At 38.6% G+C, this 19,477-nt stretch overlaps 1 protein-coding gene across 2 annotated transcripts in view; it reads left to right on the plus strand.

Moving 5' to 3' along the window:
• NCKAP5 (NCK associated protein 5) overlaps positions 1-19,477 on the plus strand; it is a 959,339-nt gene that overhangs the window by 26,836 nt on the left and 913,026 nt on the right. Inside the window, exon 1 of one of the 2 annotated variants that reach the window (XM_019454177.2) lies at positions 8,597-8,867. The exons of the other annotated variant lie outside the window; for it this stretch is intronic. The gene's annotated coding sequence lies outside the window, so the exon portion shown is untranslated. Of the gene's footprint in view, positions 1-8,596; positions 8,868-19,477 lie in introns of those variants that run through there. 2 annotated transcript variants of the gene reach the window in all.

Here is a 19,477-nt window from a genome sequence, read left to right on the forward strand (position 1 = left end):
TGTGATAATTCCACGTGATCCTGTGTTTTCTTTCTACTGATCAGGAGACTGAGGTTCAGAAAGGCAAGGTAAATTTTTTCCAGTTAGTAAGGGCCAGAGATGGATTTGTTGACTTCTTTCTAGGTCTACCTGGGTTAAAAAACAACAACAACAAAACAAACAAACAAACAAACGCAAAATTCAGTGTGAGTGGTGACAAATGGTACAAGTTGAATGCAGATCACCGATTCATCCTTCTATAGTCTGCTGAACTCAGTGCTAAAATAATTAGCTGAGATCACTATCCATTCTAACTGTAAGGGAGCAATAGAAATTTGGATAGAAAGTGCTCAGGCAATGGATTCCAAGCCTGGGAGGCGACCTGTCTATGCTTCTTATTCCCCCAGTAGTTTTTGTAAAGATTTTGGCCAGAGAGAAACTGCAGAGCAACTTGAAAGCTATATAAAGCAAATGTGTAATAGTGTTGGCAATGTTCTGAAAGTAGCTACCAAGAATGCATACTACAGGGAGGAATGAAAAACCAATTTCTGGCTGAAATCCATTTTGAATGGAAAAGCTTTTAATGGATGAATTATCTTTCAATAAGTTGTTGGTTTCCATTTAATTGCCATTATTTGCTATTTGATTTGTAAATCTTTACGCTTGTACATATGTGACTACATTGGGAAGCATTGGAAGTTTGTTTATGAACTGTGCCTTCTCCTTTCTTAAAGAGTAAATATCTGACTCTTTAAGTCTCTGCACCCTCTTCTCTTGCCTTGTGATTTTAATTTGTTCTGTATAATATGTAGCATGTATCTTTTTCTATTAAAATTTGACAACTTGGTTTTCCCTATCTGATCTTTCCTAATTAGAAATTACATGGGTGAATCAGAGTCCTTCTAATCTACTATGTAAATATAGGAACTGAACTTCATGCACTTATCAGGTACCTTTCACAGTTTTTGTGAAACAGTGAGGCACGAAGCCATGCCTGAGAAGCATGCAGGCTATTCCTTCAGGCGATACTCTCCCACTCAGATTTCTTGTTTACCGATTTCTGAAGATGTCTCCAGCAGTTGTTCCTGCCCATGGGCCATGGACTCTTGTGAGTGGGAGGGAGATGGAGTTATTGCAAAGGGTGTGTAAATTCACCACCCCCCCCACACACACATGGTATAGTGAATGAATGAATTACAATGGCCTTTTAAAAAATTACTAAACTCATAGTAGGTTTTAATCATAATCTTTTCTCCGATTCAGCAAATGATAAAAACACAAAATTATCACATAGAAGTCTGTGAAAGTTTTTGATGTTAAAAAATTAAACTTCATAACCAAAAGATTATGCTCTAACTCTATTCAAATCATTTAAAGCACTTATTACCATTTACCACCTGGAGTATGGAATTCCCAAAGGTGATGGACTTAATCTTCCTTCACTTTCCAAAGCAAAAGCTATGAGCGTCTAAAAACAGTTAATTTCCCCCCAATACTTATATATCTCCCTCTTTTTTTTTTCTATTCTCCTTGTATTGATCAGCAATATTCTGTCATGGTATTCCTGTATTGTCCCTGAATCAAAGAGGTCATATTTTATTATTTATTACATTTGACTATTAGTTTCAGATAGAACTTCTTTACCATACTATAGAAACACTCTTCTATTTCTGATTCACCTTGAATTAGCAAAAATGAGGAATAGATGCTGAATTTCACAAATGTCTTTTATTTGTTTTTATTTTTTTTGAAAATTTTTTATGTTTATTTGCTTTTGAGAGAGAGAATCAGCACAATCAGGGCAGGGGCAGAGAGAGAGGGAGATACAGAATCTGAAGCAGGCTCCAGTCCAGACTCTGAGCCATCAGCACAGAGCCTGATGAAAGGCTTGAACCCACAGACTGTGAGACCATTACCTGAGCTGAAGTCAGACGCTTAACTGAGTTACCCAGGTGCCCCTCACAAATATTTCTTAAACATCTGTATAGGGATCTACTTGATCTAGTGTTGTAATACATTAAATCATATCAGACACTTCTTGTTTATGGTTCTTTCTTCCTTTTTGAAGTTGTAGGCCTTGATTTGTTACTCTTTTAGTTAAGAATTCATAAAAATCATCCTCACCACCATCATTGTATTTTTCCTTTTTTATTATTTGCTTATTTGCCTATACTTTTTCTTGTTTGTGTTATTTGCCAGCTTCATCACGTTTTCCTGTCAGGTTTATGAAGGTTCACAAAATTAATTTGGAGCGTGTTTATCTTTTTCTGTGTTCTCGAAACTGTTTGTATCCACAAGGCAGTGAAGTATGGTCATTGAGCCCATGGGCTTTGGGGACATATACAGACCTCAGTTTAAACGCTGGCTTGTTCACCTGCAGGTTTTATGACCTTGGGAAAGTTATTTAACTTGTCTAAGAATGAGTTTCATTACCTATAAAATGTAAACACAAGCATCGGTTATCGATAGGCTTTGTGAGATTAAATGAGATTATACAGGCAAAGCCTTATGACAGCTCTTGGCTGGTTGTAAGCATTAAATAAATGTGTCTATTGCTAAGATAATGGTGATAAAGATGGTGATGATGATGATGATGATGATATTGTTATTGTGTGGAAATTTTTTCCTTGAAATTAGTTGTGTGTAATAATGGAATGACTTTTTAAAAAAGAATTTTTGGACATTCATCTTCCCTTGCTTCTTTAATTTTTCCTATTTTCCTGGACAAATTAATTTTAATGATTATTTTATTCAGTAATTTTTAATTATTGTTTTCCAAGAGAAATTTACCTATAGATTATTGACATTTTCAAAATTGTTAGGCCAGGTATATGGTATGCTTTGTAAGAGATATAGATCTCTCCTTCTCTCCAAATACAAACATATATATTTGTGTGTGTGTGTGTGTGTGTGTGTGTATAGTTTATATACATGTTTATATTTACATATAAAAAGCCATCTATTTTTCTGTGTTTTCTTTTTTTTCCCCAATATATGAAATTTATTGTCAAATTGGTTTCCATACAACACCCAGTGCTCATCCCAACAGGTGCCCTCCTCAATACCCATCACCCACCCTCCCCTCCCTCCCACCCCCCATCAACCCTCAGTTTGTTCTCCGTTTTTAAGAGTCTCTTATGCTTTGGCTCTCTCCCACTCTAACCTTTTATTTTTCTGTGTTTTCATATTCACCCTAATTTTTATTCAGGAATACTGTGGTTTTTCTTCATACTCTTATCATAGTTTTATTTTTAATCTTTTTTTCTTTAAATTTTTTTTTAACGTTTATTTATTTTTGAGACAGAGAGAAACAAAGCATGAACAGAGGAGGGGCAGAGAGAGAGGGAGACACAGAATCTGAAACAGGCTCCAGGCTCTGAGCTGTCAGCACAGAGCCCTACGTGGGGCTTGAACTCACAGACCGTGAGATCATGACCTGAGCCGAAGTTGGACGCTTAACCGACTGAGCCACCCAGGTGCCCCAATCTTTTTTTTTTTAAGTTTATTTATTTATTTATTTATTTATTTTAATTTTTTTTTCAATGTTTTTTATTTATTTTTGGGACAGAGAGAGACAGAGCATGAATGGGGGAGGGGCAGAGAGAGAGGGAGACGCAGAATCGGAAACAGGCTCCAGGCTCCGAGCCATCAGCCCAGAGCCTGACGCGGGGCTCGAACTCACGGACCGCGAGATCGTGACCTGGCTGAAGTCGGTTGCTTAACCGACTGTGCCACCCAGGCGCCCCTAAGTTTATTTATTTTGAAAGAGAGAGAGCAAGCATGAGCAGGTGAGGGTCAGAGAGAGAGGAGAGAGAATCCCAAACAGGCTCTGCACCGTCAGCACAGAGCCCAACGCAGGGCTTGAAATCACGACACAAACTTGGAGATCATGACCTGAGCTGAAACCCAGAGTCAGATGCTCAATCAGCTGAGCCACCTGGATGCCCTGGTTTTATTTTTATTCTTATGGAAAGAAGATATTAAGCCCATTTTCAAATTGTTTACATTTCCTGCTTTTAAAATTATTTTCTGCTTCAAACTATATTAATTTTCCTAAGCTTTTCCTAAATTTGTATTTCTACCTTTTTAGATACAAACATTCGTCGCTTATTATTTATTACTAATTTTTGATTAATCGAATCATTTAGAGATGTTGGTTTACCTCTGAGTACAGTTGTGATTGCATGCCACAAATTTTTCTATATCCTGTTTCCACTATCATAATTTTTAATTATTCCATTATTTTATAATTTTGGTTTTTATATTCCCTTTGATCTTAGAGCTATTTGGAAGAATAATTATAACTTCTCAAGTTTTTATTTTGTTTGCTATCATTTTGTAATTTACTTCCAGTTTTCTTGCAGACATCAAAGAATAATGCCTATCTTTTGCTTTGGCAATCGTGATTTTTATTTTGATTTAATAAATGGTTAATTTTAGTAAATGTTCTATGAACAATGAAAAGAAAGCAATTATTTTTTTGTAGATCATGGAGTTTGTAGAATATACAAAAATGCATGCATCTACATACACACATACACTCATCCCAACATACATTATCAGTCATTATTATTTATATCCTATTACCTTGTTTTGTTTTTGTCGCTTGTTCCTTTAAGAACAAAAAGAAGTATGATAAAACCTACTCACTCTTTTTTTTTTTTTAATATTTATTTATTTTTGAGAGACAGAGAGTGACAGAGCATGAGCAGGGGAGGGGCAGAGAGAGAGGGAGATACAGAATCTGAAGCAGGTTCCAGGCTCTGAGCTGTCAGCACAGAGCCTGACGCCGGGCTTGAACTCACAAACGGTGAGATCATGACCTGAGCTGAAGTAGGACGCTTAACCAACTGAGCCACCCAGGTGCCCCTGCTCATTCTGTTTTTATTATGATTCTATAAATTTCTCCTTATATTTCCAGTATTTTCCTTTATTTACTTTGATGTTATATTATCTACAGCCTGAATATCAATGACTAGCATAACTTGTTAGTACTACTATTACAAATACTAAAAAAAAAAAAAAAACCAACGTTTTGAGCATGTATCATGCAGCAGGTATTGAGGTGGGTGTTTTAAATGAATTTTTTTTACTTAGTACAGCTCTATAAGATAGATACATATATTTACCACTTCCAATGAGTATTCTGATAGATTGTATTCATTAAGAGACACACAGATAAAACAATTTATTGTTTTACATAATGTTTCTTGCCTTTAATGATACCTCCTTAATGTTAATATCGTGACCCTTGCTTCCTTTTTGTTTGCAGTTGCCTTGTATATCCCTGTCTGTCTTTTAACATTTAATCTTTATGTCATTTAGTGTGGTGTTGGTATATAGTCGATACCCTACAAAAGAATAGTTGTGGGATGAGCAGTCTTTCAGAGTCACTTTGTTTGGTATGTATGTTTTCTAGAAGGCATATAATTGAATGTAGTTTATGATGAGTGTGAATAGATATTAGGGGAGTTTAACCCACTTACAGTTATTGTGTTAACGATATGTTTAATTTACTTCTGACATTTAGTGTTTTGTTATTTTTTGTTTCCTTTAATTTTCTTTTTTGCTTTTACTACTGCCATATGGACTGTGAGTTCTTTGATTAAATATACATACAAATTCGTTTGGAGAGTGTACATCTTGTTTTTATTCCACTTTTGATTGACATCTGGCTTGTCCTGCAGCTGAGTGCATTCACACTGTTGGCACAATATTTGGAGTTTCCATTATAGCTGCTTCACGAGGCTTTACGTGCCAGCCTATAGTAAATCATGCTGACGGTCATGAATTTCTCTTTTTGTTTATGATCTCATTTGAAATAATTTATTTTTTTGAAAATGAAACATATTTTTATCACACAATGTAGTCTTTATTAATTTTGTCCTAATCATATAACAAATGTTAAATGATATGTATTGATTATCTGTTATGTACACAGTGCTGCTGAGCTATGTGAATTTGAAGGAGAAAGAACACAAGCACAAAGTGGTATTTTTCTCCGTTTTTTTTTTCATAATGTATTTTTTATTTTTTATTTTTTAATTATTATTATTTTTTAATATATGAAATGTATTGTCAAATTGGTTTCCATACAACACCCAGTGCTCATCCCAAAAAATGCCCTCTTCAATGCCCATCACCTACCCTCCCCTTCCTCACACCCCCTATCAACCCTCAGTTTGTTCTCAGTTTTTAAGAGTCTCTTATGCTTTGGCTCTCTCTTTTCTCCCTGTTTTTAACTTGCTTAAAGTGTAATTGACAGGAGAACTAGATGTATATCCATAAAAAAAAGCTGAAAAACTCAAAAGCTAAAATATAAGTGATGTCACTGGCACTGTGTATAAATAAATGCTAATTGAGAAACATATGCAAAATGTGCCATGAATTCGGAGGTCAGAAACATTGCCTAGGATTGAAATAAATGTTCAGAGAGATCTTCCCTGAAGAAGAAGGAAAACATCCCAAGGTGGTGGATAGTGGGGAAAGGTGTGGAGATGGGCATGTACATACCATGTCGATGGGATGGCAAGCAAATAATCATGGTCACTTCAGAGGTTTCATGGAATTGGAAATGCTTATTAGGGTAAAGGATTCATTCTACAAACACGTGTCAAGCACTTAGTACCAAGAGAGCATACAGAAGGCGCTTAACCAAGTGTAGGGCAGAGGCATGTCAGAGAAGGCTTCCATTTGGAAGTACTGCCAGAATGGAATTGTAAGAGACAAGCAGGAGTCCAATGAGTAAAGGTTTCAGTCATGGGTGGGAAAGTTGGAAAGAAGTGGTTTTTTTTGGCAGAGGAGAGCAAAGATATGAAGGCTTACGGGTGAGAGAGAGAGCATGGTGCTTTTGAGAACCACAACCATTTTTCTATGATTGGCATATAGAATGTGAATGGGAGAACTTAGTGAAATAGTTAGAGGGAGAAAAGCTTCCCCACATCATGAGGGCTTTGGGTACCACACTGTAGGCTTTTGGACTTTATCTACAAGGCCAGAGGAGCCTCAAAGTGATGGAAAGTGGATTATAGACAGGAAGATTGAAAGTGGAGAGATGGGTTGAGAGATTAATTCAGGTGAAAGATGTCTAGGGACTGCACAGAGGCAGTGGCCATGGGGATATATTTGAGAGTGATTAAAACATTAGAAGTGACAACCCCGATATCAAATGGGTAAAGGAGCTAGAAATAGGGCAGCCACAGATTATTCTTTGAATGCTGCTTCGAAGTTAACTGGAATATGTTTATCATTATAGAAAAACACATGAGAAGGAAAAGGTTTGCAGGCCAAGGTGGCATTGTGGGGTAGGTTGAGATACTTTTAGGTTTTATACATATGGGTTAAATGTTTTCTTCTTATGGTATTTTCCTACCGAGTTGAAAGTAATGGGGTTTTAAGTGTCAGCATTTCCTTAAGATCGTCATGAGTGTATAACACGTATAACACTGGTAAAATTACTAGGTCAATAAAATATGTGTAAATGCACAGACTTGTTGGTGAGACAAAAATTTATTTAGCTACCAATCCCGTAAATGGCCAAACAATTAACAATAATAAAGACTGTTTCAGTAACAAAGCCTCGCAAAGACAGGGAGATGTGGATGCCTTTCAACAAAAGAAATTCCTTTCTTCTCAGATGACATGTAAACTGATGTCATTTCTCATTCCATAAAGAAAAAAAAAGATGAAACTTGCTATGGTTCACAGTATTCCAATGATGACATTCTTCCTCAAAGTAGTCTAAAAAAAGACATTGTGAACAAACTTGTGCTTCCTCTGCCAGAAATGCATGCCTGGCTATAATGCAAGCCTTTCATATTCAACCATTTAGATAATAGTTTTTACATGAACTTTCATAACATTTATTTACTGCCATAAATGAATGGACCAACCAGGGCTGAAGGCAGGAATCCAGTTCCTCAGCAGTTAGAGTTCTCACTGCATTATCTCAACTTTATCAAGTTTTCTCTGAAGTAGTATTTCCTGTCAGTATTTCATAGGCAATGTGAAATGTTACGGGTGTCTCAGTTTAGAAGTTTTACAGTTCTGCCTGCTTGTGAAACACATTAGCCTCACTCCATGAAGATCATGCTCTAGTTATAAATATTTTGATTACCCAGAACACCCTTTTTTTAAGGGTGTATCAACCACATTTTCCTTCCCCTCCCCTCTTGCTGACTGATTCACACTCTTCTATGAATTGTTGCAGCAAAAAACCAACCAACAAACAAAACCAGGCAGACTGCCTATTTCTGAAGACAAGGCTTTCTGTATGTTCACCTGGGTAAAATGGTGACCTGTGCCTTGGGCTGATCTGCTAGTGAGGGTTTAACCAGGATAGATGTGTTGATCACTAATGGAGGAATACATTTTTGTATGATAGGTTTTCCGTTGACATAGTAGAGGTGATTGATGGTGAGCCTGGTCTGGAAGAGTTTGAACTCAAGGTAGCTCTGCTAAGCAGACATCTGACTTGTTGAAGTCCTGCCACCCCCTCTAGTCCCTACGTGCTGAGGCATGGGGTTCCCTCGGGTTGAGCTGGTTAAACTGGACAAACAACAGTCTCCCAGAGCAGACTCTGGGGCCATGGCCTGGAGGCTGGCTCCTGCCCTGGCAGGAAGTTATGCCCACGTGCTTGCCTTCCTCCTCTCCCACTCTGTTGGTGCCAGGCACAACCAGACAGGAGCAGAGGATGGCCATGGACAGGACAATTGGTGCTTGACTCTGACCTGCTCCAAAAGCCCTATCTCCAGAGCCTTCCCAGCTCATGGCTGGCCTCTATGGGATGGGCTAGGATTATAGAGCAAATTTCTGGAACCTCACCCTTGGTGGCAGAAAATGCAGAACCAGATGCAGCTGTGGAAGAAGCCACTAGATGGTTGAAAAAGGTAAAAATAATTTATCTGTTAAGATAAAATTTGAACTGTATATTTTCTCTCCTAAAGTAGTCTAATTGCTTGAATTTCTCTCCTAAAGTAGTCTAATTGCTTAAGACATTAGAAGGAAAGAAAACAATTGGAATCTTTTACTTGGAGAAAGCAGAGAAAGGCCTTGTTGCTAACATTTGCTGCTCTTAGAGCTAAAATCAAATCTCTGATGTCTGTATGAACAGAGATGCATATAATGTAAAAGATTCCCAGATACCAGAGAACTCCCAAGAGCTTCTATTTCATTCTCTAATTTAACTGTCACCTTTATCCACCTCTATGCCTATTTGCTGAATAGGAATAAAGAGGGAAATTGAGCAAAATTTGTCTTCACAAAGGGCATAGGAGAATGGGGGAGTCATTTCCATAAGAGGTAATAAAAGTTATGATACAAGTTTGGCATGGTTTCTCTGGAAGCACTTTCACTGTCTTCATAGCCCTAGTGCCTTGCACAGCTCTTGACTTGTAGTTGTTCTTATTTGTTGGATGTTGTATTTGGCTGCCATCAACATGAATTTGAGCCATTTAAGCTAATTCTTTACACACTAACTCTTTAATACAGTTTCATTTATTTAATTTATTCATTCATTCACTGGCAAATACTTAGAGGCAGAGCTACTCTATAAGACCAGAAGCATATACAATGAATATTAGTGCAATTCCAGCCTAAATGTTGACATTTGCATAGGTAATATAGAAAGTGGTTTATTTACAAGTGAAAGGATATTGTGTTTAGGGGTTGTTTAGTGTATTAAAAGATAGGCAAAAAAATGTTATGCAGAAGTTTGTGTGATTAATTAAAATAAAGCTATTATATGGTTCACCTCCCTCTGCTAGTGAAGATATAATTTTGTTTATAAGCATCTCAATGCTATAGAATGACTTCAGAACATTCTGGAGAATGTCTCTCTTTCTACTGAATTCCATTTGAGTAGCCTCCAAGGGGCCCTCCATCCCCAGCCTAAAAGATACCTTCTTCAATTCTTGCATATTTTCTCCTTTACAGGAATGATATGTGCTGACTCTGCTTCTTTACCTCATAGTTATTCATTTAAAATATTATGAAATATTTAAGACAATGTGTATAGAAGAAAATAGTCAAGACTCATGTTTCAACACTCAGCTGAAAAAATAGAACATTACCAGTAACACTGATGCTCGTGGGCACCTATCCCTACTCATATCTCACTTTCTCCCAGTACACAATGATGCCACCACTATTCTGAATTTGGGGTGAGGTAATTATCCTTTCCATATAATTCTTTTTTTTTTAAAGATTTTATTTTTTGTAAGTAATCTTTACACCCAACGTGGGGCTTGAACTTTCAACCCCAAGATCAAGGGTTGCATGCTGTCCCAGCTGAGCCGGCCAGGCACCCCCATGTCATTCTTTGTAATAGTACTAAGTATGTATGTATGACTAATCACTATGTCATATTATTTGCCATACTCTTAAGCTTTGCACAAATGGTACTCTACTGAGTGTATTTTTCTGTGACTTGGTATCTTCTCCATATTTTCAGTCATTATTGTGGTAGTGAGATTCATCCATGATGATAGTGTTCAGTGTTGTATAAAATTCTATGGTTTATTTATATACTCTCCTGCTAATGGCTATTTCGTTTTCTTGCAACTTTTATGTCAAGGAGTCAGGGCAGATATCAGCACTATCACTTGGTGCAAACAGGGACTTGCTGGCAGCAAAGTGGGAGATGGTCTCCCAGTATCCTTTCCAGAGGTGTGTTTGAGCTCATGTGCATTTGGATGCACTGGGGATGGGTTTTCTGCAGAATGGATCCACCAGTGGGATGTCTCCATCCCGTTGCTCTCCCTTTTGGTGAGCTTAACAGGAGAAGACCCTTGTAGGAGTTGGGGATGGTCAGACTGTTTTGGTGTCAAGCAGTTTGAGGATGAAGTATGAGTTGTTGGTAGTTGTTAGGCACATAAGCTACCTAACACCTGGAGTTTGGGGAACCCATGGGAAGTGTAACTCCTCCTTCTTGGAAAGGCCACTTTTATTCAATTAGTTTCTTACTGGGAAATTTGGAAAGTTCCTTATTGATTATCACTTGTCACCCCAAACCAATTTTTTCTTGTTTCAAATAATGTTGCCGTGATCATGTCCCCTTGTGTCCATATGCAAAAGTTTTTAAAGGTCTATATTTAGGAGTAGAATTGCTGAATTATAGGGATTGTGCCTTGTCAGATTTACTGAAGGTTACCATTTGGTTTTCAAATTACTGAACCAGTTTATACTCCAACCAGTAATACATTAGAGATCCCATTGTTCAAGATCTTCTCTAATGATTGATATTGTACAAATTTGTTTAAAATTTTTTTTTCATTTTATTTATTTTTTTTGAGGCTGGGGGAGAGATGGAGAGAGAACCCCAAGTAGGCTCTGTGCTTATAGCACAGCTTTTTTTTTTAATTATTATTATTCTTAATCACTGTGGGCTTGTATTCTTTTATTTGTTGCCCTTAAAATTCTATATGTACGCTTAACTTAATGCAATAGCAGTGTCTTCCCTTATGAAAAAAATCTCTTATAAACCTCTTAGTGTTGTAAAATATTTTAGTTCTACCTTGTTTTTGTGCTTTCCTAATTTGACGCAATCATGTGGCTATTACATGCCAATGCCTGATTATATTTACCTATGCATTCATCAATTTCCTTGTCCACCGTTCATTTCATACTTTCTGTACTCATTCCTTTAGTGAAAGTATATTCATGGTAAACTTGAAAATTTTTGCTTGTCAGAAAATACATTTTCTTTGACTTCACTGCTGAGTGGAAGTTTAGGTAGGTAGGAAACTGGATGTGGGAGTTATTCTCATGGCTTCTGAGAGATCTGCTATCATTGGAATCTTAATTTCTTTGTGTCATTCTAATATGTATATGTATATATATATATATACACACACACACACACACATACATATATACACACACACACATACATATTTGAAGGTACTTTCTCTTTGGCTGTTTTTAAGGTCATGTTTGTCTTTGGTGACCCATAGAATTGCTATGGTATTCTAGGTGTGGATTAAAAATATATGTATTTACATTAAAAAGGATTTCCCCTTAAAATTTTTTGTACTTCCCGAATCTGAGTGATAGGAGAAGATAGGATTCAGTAGGCAGAGAGGGAAAGATTAGGGCCTGAGGTCCCTCAATGGGGAAAAATACCTATTTTGGAACACTGCTGGGAGTGTCTGACCATGGCAAGCTCCCTTAAGCATAAGGATCCTCTTAAGAATGTAACAGACCCCAACTACTCCCCTCAGGTTTCCCCTCTGGAATTTGATAAAAGACCTAAGTATGGCCATAGACCACCCCTCATACAATGGAAATGATCCAATCAGGAATGGACAACCCAGCACCTAGAACTACCAGCACCTAAAACTACTAGCCAATAAGGGTAAAACCTGAGGAGGAACAAGGGGAAAGGGAGGGGGGAGGGCTGACCAGAACCTTATAAAACAAGGACCCTCCCTGTAGTCCTTGGGCATTCACTTTTGAATGTCCCCTCTCTGTAAAGAGAGCTTTCCTACTATTCTAATCTTATATTATAATAAACTTTTGCCTGCTGCTCATTTTGTATCCACCTCTTGATTCTTTGAGGTGGTGAGACAATGAATCCCAGGTATTGTGGTAAAAAATCCTGCAACAAAGGCTCATTTGACAAGATGTAGGAAAAGAAGTTCAGGGTACCTAGTTAAACTTGGTATGTCCCATGACATACTTAATTTGTCCTAGATTTTCTCTGGCTACTCATGGTTAGATGATGGGGAGGTTTTATTTTCCTGACATGACCTGAGGTTGATAGGATCATTTTCCAGATTGTCTTCTTTTTGTAGGTGAGTAGATTTTTTTTTTTTTTCCTAAAAATCCACCATTTCATGGAGCATCCAGTCTTTTTTTTTTTTTTTTAATTTTTTTAAAATTTATTTTTGAGACAGAGAGAGACAGAGCATGAGCAGGGGAGAGGCAGAGAGAGAGGGAGACACAGAATCTGAAGCAGGCTGCAGGCTCTGAGCTGACAGCACAGAGCCCGACGAGGGGCTCAAACTCATAGACTGTGAGATCAGACGCTTAACTGACTGAGCCACACAGGTGCCCCTGGAGCATCCACTCTTTCAAAGGTCTTGGGTTTTGTGGGCATCTAAATTTGAGTTCCCCATTTTGTGGAGGTTTTGTGACCTGTTCACCAAGTGGTTCTCGGTCCCTGGAAGGGGAAAATTCCACCCATGTAGTGACTGATTCAGCATTTGTTTTCCTTTCTGGGTGTGTTGTTTTTGTTTTGTTTTGTTTGCTTCTTGTTTTGTTTGTTTGGTTGGATAGGTGGTTTCCTTTTTAGCTCTTAGCATTTTTCCCCTTCCTTTCAAGTGAGATCTATATTTAAAAGGGCTTGCCCTGTTTTATCAGTTACATTGCTGGAAGCAGAAACACTTCCCTTCATTCTAACCAAATCCTTGCCTTTACCACTGATCTAAAATTGTTCTCTGAAAAGTCTGCTAGGGATGCGTTATTGCTAAATCCAACTGCTTCTTCTTGAGAGTTGCCTACTTGAAAGCGTTCATTTATTGGCTAACCTTTCTCTTCCACTGACTTCTGTGACTCTGATTTTTTCTTATTTTTCTACCTCTCTGACCTGCCCTTGTCAGTGTTCTTTAATAGCTCTTTTCCATTGCTTCTTCTTTAATTTAAACATGCCTCTTCAAGATTGAATATATACCTAAGCTAGTGTTCTGATCTCCAACCTCTGTAGGTTAACTTTTATGTTGTTTTCTAGGGTTATCTTTCAAAAAAACAAATCTTATGACTCTCTTTCCCTTGAAAATCTTTGATAAATTTTTATTGCCAAAATATATAATCTTAGCCTTATAATTTCTCCATAATATGACCCTTAGCCACTTCTTCTTGAACTTTCCCAGGCACCAAAGTCTCCATGTCCTGTCCTACTCAGTCTTTCTTGGGCCCTAATGATGTTTCACTCTTTGTCTTTGTTCATAACCCTAGAGTGTCTGCTGTCACTCTACATATTGAAATCATATGCTTCCTTCAAGGTTAAGCTTGGATTTCACCTTGGTGGAGGTTTGACCCATTACCACCTCTGCTGGCTCCCTACTTTATTTATGCTTTCCTTCCTTCCTTCCTTCCTTCCTTCCTTCCTTCCTTCCTTCCTTCCTTCCTTCTTTCCTTCCTCCCTCCCTCCCTTCCTTCCTTTCTCACTCACTTTCTTTCTTTCTCTTTCTCTCTTCCTCTCTTTTCTTGTAAGTTTATTTGAGAGAGAGAGCGAGCACACAAGCAGAGGAGGGGCACAGTGAGAGAGGGGGAGAGAAAATCCCAAGCCTATGCTGGTCAGCACAAAGCCCAACTTGGGACTGGATCTCAAGAACTTTGAGATCATGACATGAGCTGAAATCAAGAGTCGTCATGCTTAACTGACTGAACTACCCAGGTGCCCCTATACATGCTTTTCATGTGCTGTCAATCATAATTATTTATGTAACTTTCTCTCTCTAATGTATATTTTTTGAGTACAAAGTATTGTCTTCATTTTATGACCTTAAGTTTTCTGAGCACAATGCTGTATGTTTGGTAGCCTTCAACAAATTCATTGATTATTTAATTAAGTTGCTTGTCTTCAGTGGTTATGAGGACAAATTGGGACTTAAAATATCAAACCTGGTTTTACTAAAAAAATGATCAACTTAAAAAAATTGTTAGAGCTTCATAAGCAGTATTAATCTTCATTTTCAATTTGAAAGAGTATTTCTCTTAATCTCTTATATTTTCAGGGGAGTCCTATTTTTATGTGAGATTTTCCATCAGGCTGATGGTCATAAGACTGGGAAATCCTAGGATCTCATGAAAAAGTCCTCCCAAAAAGCATCTTATAACTTTCATGGCCTTTGAACTATGTTTATTTATTTCCCCAAATCTCTTTTTTCTTTTTCTACTTTAAAATTATTGCAATGCATAAATTACAGTAGATGTATGCATCTTATGCCTATCTAGAACATTTGTTCTAATAGATTTCACTGTTACATCAGCCTTCAAGTTATTTTTAAACACCTGTGAATCTAGTGTTCTCTCCCTTTTCTCTTTTGGTGTAGGGTTGCCAGAATTTGCATATCAAAATACAGGACATCCAGATAAATTTGAATTGCAGATAAACAATGAACAATTTTTTACTATATGTCCCAATATTGCCTGGGACATATACTAAAAAAAATCATTATTTATCTGCAATCCAAACCTAACTGGGCATTTTGAATTTTTTTTTTTTTTTTTAGTTTATTTATTTTTTGAGAGAGAGGGAGAGAGAGAATCCCAAGCAGGCTCTGCACTGTCACTGCAGAGCCCGATGCAGGGCTCAAACTCAAGAACTGTGAGATCTGAGCCGAAATCAAGACTGACTGAGCCACCCAGGCACCCCATTTAACTGGGCATTTTGTGCTTTATCTGGCAACCCTATGTGTGTACCACTTTCAGCTTCTTAGTTCCTTATCATCATAATTATCTAAAAAGTATACAAAGGGTTTCTACATTCAGAAATGAAGATTCCAAAAAAGCATTTTCCCTGGAAAACTATCAAACAAAGATTCCTTAGCTTGCAAATGTTCTGTGTGGAGAGGAAGGTAACATGGTAACATTCTAAAGTGGGATGGTGGAAAAAGGAGACTGTAGTGAAAAACTGGTCTCAGCTAGCGGCATTTACTAGCTTAAGTATGTTTCTGGTAATTTTTCCAATACAACTAACATATTGTGGCAGGCACATCTGGGCAACACACACTCAGTAAAAATGCCTGGGAGAAAGCATGCGTGTATATGTGTTGAGTTAAACAGCCCTTTGTTATGAGGGAGTGGAAAGGGGCCATGAACATTGTGCTGAAATGCAAACTAATTGATGGACAGTATAATCACCACCTTAGTTAGCACCCCGGGACTCTTTTCATACAGGCAAGCTGTAAATTTAAATGGAAACCAAAAGGATAGCATATAGCCCATAGCTCAGCATTCCATTACTTCATGTATGAAATATTCAGTGAGTAAGAGAGAGGTGTAGTAGACAATAGCTGGGGAGGAGCTGCACAGCGGTGAGAAGGTAAGATTGAAGTGGCTGGTAACAATCTCATTCTGCTCTTGTACAGATAAGAGTTTCTATTTGAAGGATTAAACTCTGTTCTTTGCTCAGGATGAGGCAGGGTACCTCTATGTGCTGAGCAGTCCCATGATCTCTTCTCTTTGGCCCAAGCCCTAGACACTGAAGTCTTTTCAAGACTGTGTGATTTGGGGCGAGATGGATTTATTCATGAGCCTGATCAATCATGGTGTATGTATCTTCATATAACTAATATTTAATGTCACTGAAAGTGTCTGAGTTTTCTAATCAGACTGACTTGGATTCAAATGTCTCGTAGCTCTGCCCTTGGGATCATGACATAAACTTACCCTCAGCTTATTCAGCTATAAAATGAAGCTAATACTGTTCACCTCTCAGGTTTGTGATGCGGATTACACCAGGTTTCTTAGATGCAAACTGGCTGGTGTTTGTAAACTGCTTTGTGAAAGGTAGTAGTGCCCCTTTCTATATGCATGCTGTCTTTATGTTCAGCTCTTTGGCTGAGCCTGACATGCGGGATGGTGCCCATCTTCCTGAAATCATGTACTTCCCGCCTGCATTTGTTTCTGAATATCTTGAGACACCTTACTTTCCCGGTGCATTGCTGATGAGGGAGACTGTTTGCCCTAGGCTGGGTATGGCAGGGGGCTGTCTTTTGCCGTGAGGACCCCAGTCAGCTGGCACTGTCTGCCTGAAGTGATGTGTTGAGAAAGACTGTGAGGCTCCCCTGGTTTGGTGAGAAAACCCGTGGCTGGTGAGGAAGGCTGCCATTTGCATGGGAAGGGGAAGCAATGGCATCTGGCCTGTGCCATGGGTTCTTGATAGCCTTCTCCTTGGTCAGGTTGTAAAGTAGGCAGTTGGCTTCAGGAACATCATGTCTCCAGTCTATGCCCTTCCCTCCGTTTCTGGTGCCACCTTCCCCACATTCACTACTGTTGTGACAGGAATCAGGAAGGAAGAACTCATTCGTTTCTGTTAGGATTTGGGCACTTACCAATCGTTTCCTTCTGCACAGTGTCCTGGAGGAACAGGCACGGTGCTCTGGACCAAGCTGCCAGTCTCTGCAGATGAAAGCTGGTTGTGGTCAGTCTTTGTGTGTTGCTACTACAAAGCAGCCTACACGGCAGGATCTGGAGAAAGAAAGTTCTCCTTCAAGCCACCCATCAAGCCCCTTGCAGTCCTAACCTCTGAAAAAAGGTTCAAAGACTCTGGCTTTATATATGATGATGTGTAAAAAAAATCTATTCTGTCCAGGCACCTGTGTGGATGAAATGATTTTTTTACTTTCAGGGAAAGGCCAAACAAACCAAAAATGCCTTCCTCACTTTTCAGCTATGGACTGGATTGCTCTGATTACAGTTGTATTTCTTTAACTTAGACCTCCATTAAAAAGTAAATTTTGGGGCTGCTGGTTGGCTCAGTCAGTTAAGCATATAACTTTGGCTCGGGTCATGATCTCGCAGTTTGTGAGTTCGAACCCTCCGTCGGACTCACTGCTGACCCCACAGAGCTGCTTTAGATCCACTGTCTCCCTCTCTCTCTGTGCCCCCATCCCCACTCTTGCTCTCTCTCTGTCTCTAAAAACTAAAATAAATATTTAAAAAAAAGCATAAAGTAAGTTTTCCTGGAAGAACCTAAGGGTGGCAGCATGGAAGAACATATTTGAAACGAGGGTAAAGAGGCAAGAAAGAGAAATGACGTCACTGTGAATACAAAATAGAGACTTTCTAGGAGGAGATGGACAATGTATGAGGCAGACAGGATACCACAGAAGAGTTCTGGGGAACTTCAACCTTTCAGACATCTACAAACCAGGCCAGAAGAAGGCTACTTGAAGTTTTAAAAAGTAACATTTGCTCTGACTATTCTGGTAGACATTTTGCAAGAATGTGGAAAGTATACAAAAGAAAATAAACATTTCTAATAATCCCACAGCAAGGATTGACCTGGCCAGTTAACATTTTGGTGCCTGTCCTTCAAGTGTTCTTTTTCTTTTCCAGCACATTTACATATTTGCATATGAAGTATTAACCCACGAGGCCCTTGTGTACCCAAGACTACAAGATAAGGTCACCTGGTTAGTTTTCTTTAACACTCATTTTTTTAAAAAAAATTTTGATCTTTATTTATTTTTGAGAGAGAGAGACAGAGACAGAGTGTGAGCAGGGGAGGGACAGAGAGAGGGAAACACAGAATCTGAAGCAGGCTCCAGGCTCCGAGCTGTCAGCAGAGTCTTACTCAGGGCTCAATCTCACAAACCAGAGATCAGGACCTGAGCCGAAGTTGGATGCTTAACTGACTGAGTCATCTATGCGCCCCTCTTTAACTCTCATTTTTAATGTCTAGTTATGCAGAATTGAGTTCCAATAATGTAGTTGCCAGAAAGTGCACCCCAGCAGCTTCTGAGGGTTTTTCGGAGGCTTGGTCTCCTAAATGCTCAGAAACAGAGTGTTGTTCCACTCTGGCCTCCACCTCATACTGCTGTGCTATGTCTGCTGCTGCCCATGTGACATGACCAACTTGATGATTCCTCCTCAGGCCTCCCCTGGTGACCACTGGTAATATCACCACTAGACCTTCCGCAACAAGACACTGACTATCTCTTGGCTTTGCCTTCTGATTCTTGGGACAGAACTTCCATAATTTCCCAATGCATAGCTGGGAACAGGCTTTGTTTTTCAGAAGAATTTACTGAAGTTTAGGGGATAGGAAAGAGAAATGTAAAGCAGAAAATAAATTAAAACTGCTTGTAGGAATGCCCACTCATACAGTTGCACTGGCCCTAGCCTCGCTGGAAGTGGAAATCCCTCTTTCCAGTGGAGTTCAAGAATTGCCTTCAGCTTTCAGTGACTACCCCAGTGTTACTCTGTTTTCCAGAATGATTGAAATAGGAGCTTCCATTCTCTTCAGAGAATAGAGGACCCCAACCCCACCCGTAGGGGGTTGGTCTATCTGGCCATGGGGACAAGTAATTTCCTTACACTGGTCTCAGAAAGAATTTCCTAAAGTCTAGGTTATTGCTGCAACCAGCCCAACAAGGACCTTAATTTCTGGATCTTTTCTGACCTGGAAGATAAGATCGAATCTCTATTTCTACCAAGGTGCCAACCTACATCCCCTACAAAAAACTGCTCACAGAACAACATCACATTTTTTTAAAAACAAGCCATGATTTAAAGGTATGTGGTTGGGACCCTTAAGCCCAGGCTTAGAGAAGAAACATTCTCTAAAGGAACCACTCTTCAGAGTTATAATTTTTAAATGCAACTGTTCTATACTTACTAAACAGAACATCTCAGTCAAAATCTTTTGCATGTAGATTGCTTCAACACATTTACATATTCACTCTTGCTCTATTTTGCATAACTTCAAGGGACCATACAGAAGCCAGGAAGAATCTCTCCAAAGATAAAGTGAGATACTACGTGCAATTTT

This window comes from Panthera pardus, unplaced genomic scaffold (assembly GCF_024362965.1).
Source record: "Panthera pardus isolate Hobbes unplaced genomic scaffold, ASM2436296v1 HiC_scaffold_10, whole genome shotgun sequence".
Lineage (NCBI taxonomy): Eukaryota > Metazoa > Chordata > Mammalia > Carnivora > Felidae > Panthera > Panthera pardus.